The sequence below is a fragment of the Sander lucioperca genome, chromosome 9 (genome assembly GCF_008315115.2).
Source record: "Sander lucioperca isolate FBNREF2018 chromosome 9, SLUC_FBN_1.2, whole genome shotgun sequence".
In the NCBI taxonomy this organism is placed as follows: Eukaryota; Metazoa; Chordata; class Actinopteri; order Perciformes; family Percidae; genus Sander; species Sander lucioperca.
Genome location: NC_050181.1, coordinates 32,380,357 through 32,389,069, shown reverse-complemented (window position 1 = coordinate 32,389,069; position 8,713 = coordinate 32,380,357).

Below are 8,713 nucleotides of genomic sequence, written 5' to 3'. Positions count from 1 at the left end.
CTTCTTCCGCTTATCCGGTAACAGGTCGCGGGGGTAGCAGCTCCAGCAGGGGACCCCAAACTTCCCTTTCCCGAGCCACATTAACCAGCTCCGACTGGGGGATCCCGAGGCGTTCCCAGGCCAGGTTGGAGATATAATCCCTCCACCTAGTCCTGGGTCTTCCCCGAGGCCTCCTCCCAGCTGGACGTGCCTGGAACACCTCCCTAGGGAGGCGCCCAGGGGGCATCCTTACCAGATGCCCGAACCACCTCAACTGGCTCCTTTCGACGCGAAGGAGCAGCGGCTCTACTCCGAGCTCCTCACGGATGACTGAGCTTCTCACCCTATCTCTAAGGGAGACGCCAGCCACCCTCCTGAGGAAACCCATTTCGGCCGCTTGTACCCTGGATCTCGTTCTTTCGGTCATGACCCAGCCTTCATGACCATAGGTGAGGGTAGGAACGAAAACTGACCGGTAGATTGAGAGCTTTGCCTTCTGGCTCAGCTCTCTTTTCGTCACAACGGTGCGATAAATTGAGTGTAATACCGCACCCGCTGCGCCGATTCTCCGACCAATCTCCCGCTCCATTGTCCCCTCACTCGCGAACAATACCCCAAGGTACTTGAACTCCTTCACTTGGGGTAAAGACTCATTCCCTACCTGGAGAAGGCACTCCATCGGTTTCCTGCTGAGAACCATGGCCTCAGATTTAGAGGTGCTGATCCTCATCCCAGCCGCTTCACACTCGGCTGCGAACCGATCCAGTGAGTGCTGAAGGTCACAGGCCGACGATGCCATCAGGACCACATCATTCGCAAAAAGCAGCGATGAGATCCCCAGCTCACCAAACTGCAACCCCTCTCCACCCCGACTACGCCTCGATATCCTGTCCATAAATACTACAGGATTGGTGACAAAGCGCAGCCCTGGCGGAGGCCAACTCTCACCTGAAACGAGTCCGACTTACTGCCGAGAACCCGGACACAGCTCTCGCTTTGGTCGTACAGAGATTGGATGGCCCTGAGAAGGGACCCCCTCACCCCATACTCCCGCAGCACCTCCCACAGTATCTCCCGGGGGACCCGGTCATACGCCTTCTCCAGATCCACAAAGCACATGTAGACCGGTTGGGCATACTCCCAGGCTCCCTCCAGGATCTGCGAGAGTAAAGATCTGGTCCGTTGTTCCACGACCAGGACGGAATCCGCATTGTTCCTCTTCAACCTGAGGTTCGACTATCGACCGAACCCTCCTTTCCAGCACCTTGGAGTAGACTTTACCGGGGAGGCTGAGAAGTGTGATACCCCTGTAATTGGCACACACCCTCTGGTCCCCCTTTTTGAAAAGGGGAACCACCACCCCGGTCTGCCACTCCTTAGGCATCGTCCCCGACTTCCACGCAATGTTGAAGAGGCGTGTCAACCAAGACAACCCCTCCACACCCAGAGCTTTAAGCATTTCTGGACGGATCTCATCAATCCCTGGGGCTTTGCCACTGTGGAGTTGTTTAACTACCTCAGCAACTTCCACCAGGGAAATTGACGACAATCCCCCATCATCCTCCAGCTCTGCCTCTACCATAGAGGGCGTATTAGTCGGATTTAGGAGTTCCTCAAAGTGCTCCTTCCACCGCCCTATTACCTCCTCAGTTGAGGTCAACAGCGTCCCATCCTTACTGTACACAGCTTGGATGGTTCCCCGCTTCCCCCTCCTGAGGTGGCGAACGGTTTTCCAGAAGCACCTTGGTGCCGACCGAAAGTCCTTCTCCATGTCTTCTCCGAACTTTTCCCACACCCGCTGCTTTGCCTCTTTCACGGCAGAGGCTGCAGCCCTTCGGGCCCTTCGGTACCTTGCAACTGCCTCCGGAGTCCTCTGGGATAACATATCCCGGAAAGACTCCTTCTTCAGTCGGACGGCTTCCCTGACCACCGGTGTCCACCACGGTGTTCGTGGGTTACCGCCCCTTGAGGCACCTAAGACCCTAAGACCACAGCTCCCCACCGCAGCTTCAGCAATGGAAACTTTGAACATTGTCCACTCGGGTTCAATGCCCCCAGCCTCCACAGGGATGCACGAAAAGCTCCGCCGGAGGTGTGAGTTGAAAGTCTGTCGGACAGGGGCCTCCTCCAGACGTTCCCAATTTACCCGCACTACCCGTTTGGGCTTACCAGGTCTGTCCAGAGTCTTCCCACACCCTCTGACCCAACTCCTCTCTTCACCCGAGTGTCCAAAACATACGGCCTCAGATCAGATGAAACGATTATAAAATCGATCATTGACCTTTGGCCTAGGGTGCTCTGGTACCAAGTACACTTATGAGCATCCCTATGTTCGAACATGGTGTTCGTTATAGACAATCCATGACTAGCACAGAAGTCCAACAACAAACAACCACTCTGGTTTAGATCAGGGAGGCCGTTCCTCCCAATCACGCCTCTCCATGTGTCTCCATCATTTCCCACGTGCGCGTTGAAGTCCCCCAGCAGAACTATGGAGTCCCCCACTGGAGCCCCATACAGGACTCCATTCAAGGTCTCCAAGAAGGCCGAATACTCCGAGCTCTTGTTTGGTGCATACGCACAAACAACAGTCAGAGTTTTCCCCCCCCACAACCCGCAGGCGTAGGGAGGCGACCCTCTCGTCCACCAGGGTAAACTCCAATGTAGCGGCGCTCAGCCAGGGGCTTGTGAGTATCCCCACACCCGCCCGGCGCCTTACACCCTGGGCAACTCCGGAGAAGAAAAGAGTCCAACCCCTATCCAGGAGTATGGTTCCAGAACCGAGACTGTGCGTAGAGGTAAGCCCCACCAGATCCAACTTGTAGCGCTCCACCTCCCGCACAAGTTCCGGCTCCTTCCCCCACAGAGAGGTGACGTTCCACGTCCCCAGAGCCAGCGCCTGCTGCCCGGGTCTGGTCCGTCGAGGCCCCTGACCTCGACCCGACCCAAGCGGTTCCTCCCACAGGTGGTGGGCCCATGGGTTGGAGAGAGAGGTGCCACGTAGCTTTTTCGGGCTGTGCCCGGCCGGGCTCCGTGGCAAACCCGGCCACCAGGCTCTCGCTGACGGGCCCTCCATCTGGGCCTGGCTCCAGACGGGGGCCCTGGGCTTCCTCCGGGCAGGGTCACTCCATCTCTACCTCGTTTTTTCATAGGGTTTTTGAACCATTCTTTGTCTGGCCCCTCCCCTGAGACCACTTTGCCTTGGGAGACCCTACCAGGAGCACAAAGCTCCAGACAACACAGCCCTCAGGTTCATAGGGACACACAAACCTCTCCACCACGATAAGGTGATGGTTCCAGGAGAGGATAGTATATATATATATATATATATATATCTACACACACACACAAACTATGTTTAGTAACTGCTTTTAACCTGTGATGTACATAATTAACTTATGTTATTACGTTTTTAAGCCTTTTGAGAGGGATGCAACATAATTTTGTGAGTAATAGTCTGAATAACAATAAAGTTAATCTTCAATCTTCAATAACAACTAGGCCTCTTCTAGAAATTGACCGGGTGGACACCTGAATAAGCCTGTTATTACAAACTGTGTAATACTTTCCTGCATTATTATCCAAGTCTGATTGTGTCTTCTCTTTCCTTTTAAAATACTAAAACAAATATAATTGTGATGTGCTCTATGATAATCACTCACTTTGATGACAAGACACATTTAGGCTTTTACACTGTTGGAAGTGAACTATTCATCTTTCTAACAACAACAGCTTTATCAGCCAATAGTAAATATAGTTATTTACCTGATTGTTAGCATGCTGTCTGTGAACCTCTGGACAAGTGCTTTAATGAAGACAGGGTCGATGTTCCTCTTCTGCAGTTGGCTGAAAAGCATGTCCACATTTGGCATGATCTTGTGGAACAGTGCCAGGAAAACACAGAAAGCCTCGTCTTCGGGCATCCTCACAAAGCCCCCAGCCTCTCTGACAGTCGGGGGGTCAAAGGTTATTATTATTATTATTATTATTATTATTGTTGTTTTTAATTTTTAATTTTTATTTATTTTTTTATTTTTTTGTGGCTTAAGGGGGGCGGCGCCCTAGCACCCTCTATTGGCCAGCCGCCACTGGTTACACAGCAAAACCTGTATAAAAGCAACAAAAAGTTCAATAAATCATTTTTTATATTTTTATATCAATATTATCTTGTGAACACAAGGAGGCAGTTACAGTGCTCACAGCATAAGTACAAAAGTGACCTAACGAAAAGCTCTCTACAGCCGCTTTTTATAATACCAAGTGGAATGTAATACAATCATGATACAGAGTTAATGTCGTCAGTTGTTATCTGGTAAGAGACGATGTCGTCTCATCTATCTGGTCTGGGAGGGCATGTACAGTGCCTGACAAAAGTCTTGTCGCTTATCTAAGTTGTAGGAACAACAAATAATAACTTGACTTGTAGTTGATCAATTGGAATCAGAAATGGCTTATATGAAAGGCAAAGGCTTCTGGATTATGCTTATTATACCAAAATAAAGTTTTGTATCATTCATTGAGTTTTATCATTGAATTAGGACAGAAAGGTCAGATTTGGCTTGGACAAAAGTCTTGTCGTGTCTTTCTATGATTCAACCAATCACAGATTAGAGTTTCACCTGTGACAAATACTGTAATTAACACATTCCTGGGTGTGTATAAAAAGAACTCCAGCACACCAGACCTTCATGTGAAGTGCAACCTGACCTCTCACAACATGCCAAAGATTCAACCACAGACCAAAGTGCCTGAAGACCAAGTCTGCTGCTGAGGTGGCAGACATCTTCAATGTATCCAAACGTCAAGTGGAAAGGATAAGAAAAAGATTTGAAGAAACTGGTGAAGTTCATGACAAGTCCAGGTCAGGCAGACCCCGTAAGACAACTGTTCGAGAGGACCGTTTGTTGCTTCGACAGTCCAGGGCCAGCCCTTTTTCTGGGCTGGTCACTGTTAGAATATATTTTGTGAAAGTGTTGAGAAAAGGTTTTAGAGTTCATGGGGCTGACCTCAATGTCTCTGTTTCCGTGGGTCAAAGGAAGGGTGAGAAAGAAACTCTGATCAGGGGAGGGAACGAGGCAAAACAATGGTCAGCACTATGCAAGCGCGGGATTTGTGACACTGTATGGAAATGACCTGGCTCTCATGAAAACTCCTTAAAGTTTGCTGGAGATTAAAACACAGGTGTTCAGAATCCAACAATAGCGGCTGGCTTCTTCTGAGCTGAGAATTGGAAGTCAAGGTCATGTTTTTTATACAGTGTTACAAATTAGTCAGGAGCCGGCTGGAGCCAGAAGATCTTGACTGGATCCAAACTGATGAGGGCACCACCAGGGATGGGACAGAAATGGATAAATAGACAGCATTTTAACTTAGCAGCACCTGATGCTAGGGGAAACGCTGTCAGTCCGTTAGGAGATAGACTTTGCCTTGTATCAGATCCATGTACATGTACTTGAATTCTGCAATATCTTTCACTAAACTTGTTATTAACTTTAACTGGACGAATCTTGGTCTTGATTTGATTCCTGAGTTTTATTTCTCTGATCTACCAGTAAACGAACACAAATAGTGACCAAAGGCCTTTTTAGGGCCAGACCGGTCAAATCGGTCACATTTTAGAAAAAATCCTACACCACCAGAAACCCCTGTATCTATAACAACAGTTTGTCGAATTCTCTCACGCAGTGGTCTCCATGGCCGAATTAGTGCTCACAAACTAGCATTAAACAGAAGACAACTAAAAAAGTGTGTTGCATTTGCAAAGGCCCACAGCTTGGTGAAAGGATGGACAGTGGAAAAGTGGCAGAAGGTTGATTTTTCTGATGAATCATCCATTGAACTGCATCCCAATTGCTGCAAATACTGCAGAAGACCTTTTGGAACCCGCATGGACCCAAGATTCACCCAGAAAACAGTCAAGTTTGGTGGAGGAAAAATCATGGTTTGGGGTTACATGCAGTATGGGGGTGTGCGAGAGATCTGCAGAGTGGATGGCAACATCAACAGCCTGAAGTATCAACAAATTTGTTAAAGTTTTGTCTTGGCCCAGAACGCAGAGATATCACACAGACACAGTAATAGTCTTAAAAGGTTTATTAGAGCAACAGGTACTCAAGGAGACAGACGATGGTTCCTAAACCGGGAAGCTCCAGACTGGTCCGGGCAGTTTCGGAGCACGAGAGGAGACCGGCTGAGGCGAGATCACTGGTGGGTTCCTGAAGTGAAGACAGAGGCTGGCAGGTGAGACTGGAGCATGCAGACGCCGTGGAGATGCAGCAGGACTGAGCGGAAACTAGAGTGAAAACACAGGACAAGGTATCAGCAAGGAATCACAGGAACAACTAGAATTCGTCAGGGTTAGAGCCAAGTTACCACATGGGTTGAGGTTAACGAACTGGCGCCGACAGGAAGATCAGCCCGGGTTAAATATTGCAGGTGATGAGGAATGAATGAGCTGCAGCTGCGGAGATCGGCTGAGCAGAGTTGATGCGGCCACGCCCCTTGACCCAGATCACGGACCACGCCTCCAGTACTCCACACAGAAACAAACACAGACAAGACACAACACAGACAGACACACAGGAAAAGACATCCAGGCAGGACAGGGGAAGGCTGCCCATAACAGGACCCCCCCCTCAACGGACGCCTCCTGGCGTCCCTCTAGGCCTCACTTTGTCAGGGTGAGCGCGATGGAAATCCGTCACCAATTGCGGGTCCAAAATGAAACTCCTAGGAATCCAGGAACGCTCTTCTGGTCCGTATCCCTCCCAGTCAACCAAATACTGGAGGCCCCGTCCCCGCCGACGAACGTCCAGCAATCTCTGGACGGTATAGGCTGGATGGTCATCGATAATGCGAACAGGAGGAGGAGGATCAGCAGGTGGACACAGGGGACTGGACGAGACTGGTTTCAGCTGAGATACGTGGAAGGTGGGATGACACCTCATGGTCCGCGGCAACTTTAGCCGCACAGCAGAGGGATTGATTATGGCATCTATGACGAAAGGGCCTAGAAACCGTGGCGCCAGCTTGCGAGACTCGACCCGTAGAGGAATGTTTCTGGAGGATAGCCATACCTGTTGACCAGGTTGGTACTGGGGAGCTGGGACCCTGTGCCGATCTGCCGAGTTCTTATTCCGCTCCGTGGTCTTCAGCAACACCTCCCGAGCGTCGCACCAAACCTGCTGACAGCGTCGTAAGTTTTCCTGAACAGAGGGGACAGCAACATCCTTTTCCTGATCGGGAAACAGCGGAGGTTGATACCCCAGCGAAGCCTCGAAGGGGGACAGACCGGTAGCAGAGGTGGTCAGGGAATTGTGGGCGTACTCAATCCAAGGCAGGTGTTTCGCCCACGAAGACGGATGCTGAGCCGCCACGCATCGAAGAGATGCCTCCAGATCCTGGTTGGCTCTCTCAGTCTGGCCGTTCGTCTGGGGATGGAATCCTGAGGAGAGACTTACGGAAGCACCGAGAGCAGAACAAAAGTCTTTCCAGACTTGTGAAATAAACTGTGGGCCTCTGTCAGAAACAATGTCTACAGGTATTCCATGGGGACGGAATACATGTACGACCAATCTGTCCACAATGGTGAGTATAGTATCATTACCTTCAGATACTGGCAGGCCGGTGACAAAGTCCAGGGCGATGTGGGACCAGGGACGACTTGGGACCGGTAGGGGCTGCAGTAACCCCGAGGGAGACTGGTGGGAGACTTTACCTCGGGCGCAGATGGAGCATGCTGCCACATAAGCCCGGACATCAGCTTCAGCCGCCGGCCACCAGAAATGCCTCTTGAGCAACGTGAGCGTGCGTTGCCTCCCTGGATGGCAGGCGAAACGGGACGAATGGACCCACTGCAGCACCTCAGGACGCACCGCCGCAGGAACATATAGTCGGCCGGGTGGTCCATCTGCTGGTCCAGGGTCGGATTCTTGGGCTGACCTGATGCGGGATTCGATCTCCCAGCGGACCGAGGCCACAACGCAGGTAGGCGGCAAGATGGGGTCAGGCTCACCGGACTCCTCAGAGACAGAAAACTGGCGGGACAGAGCATCAGGTTTTACATTTCGTGAGCCAGGACGGTAAGTAAGGGTAAAATTGAACCTACTGAAGAAGATGGCCCATCTTGCTTGGCGGGAGTTTAGTCTTTTGGCTGACTGGATAAACGCCAGGTTTTTGTGGTCGGTCCACACCACAAACGGCTGCTCGGCTCCGTCCAGCCAATGTCTCCACTCTTCTAGGGCCAACTTCACGGCCAACAGCTCACGGTTCCCCACGTCATAGTGTCTCTCCGCCGGAGACAGCTTCTTAGAGAAGAAGGCGCACGGATGGAGTTTTTGGTCCGAGGAGGAGCGCTGTGAGAGGACGGCCCCAACTCCTGAATCCGACGCATCCACTTCAACGATAAAAGGCAGAGAAGTATCTGGGTGAACGAGCACTGGGGAGGTGGAGAACAGCTCCTTCAGGGTTTTCATGGCCTGGTCTGCCTCAGGGGACCACTCGAATGGGATCTTAGGGGAAGTGAGTTTGGTAAGGGGCGCTACTACTCTGCTAAAACCCTTGATAAACCTCCTGTAAAAATTAGCAAACCCCAAGAAACGCTGTAACTGTTTGCGAGACAGAGGTATGGGCCATTCAGTTACAGCTTTAATTTTGTCGGGATCAGCGGATACCTGCCCCCTAGAAATAATGAACCCCAGGAATGGCACTGACTCACGGTGGAATTCACATTTTT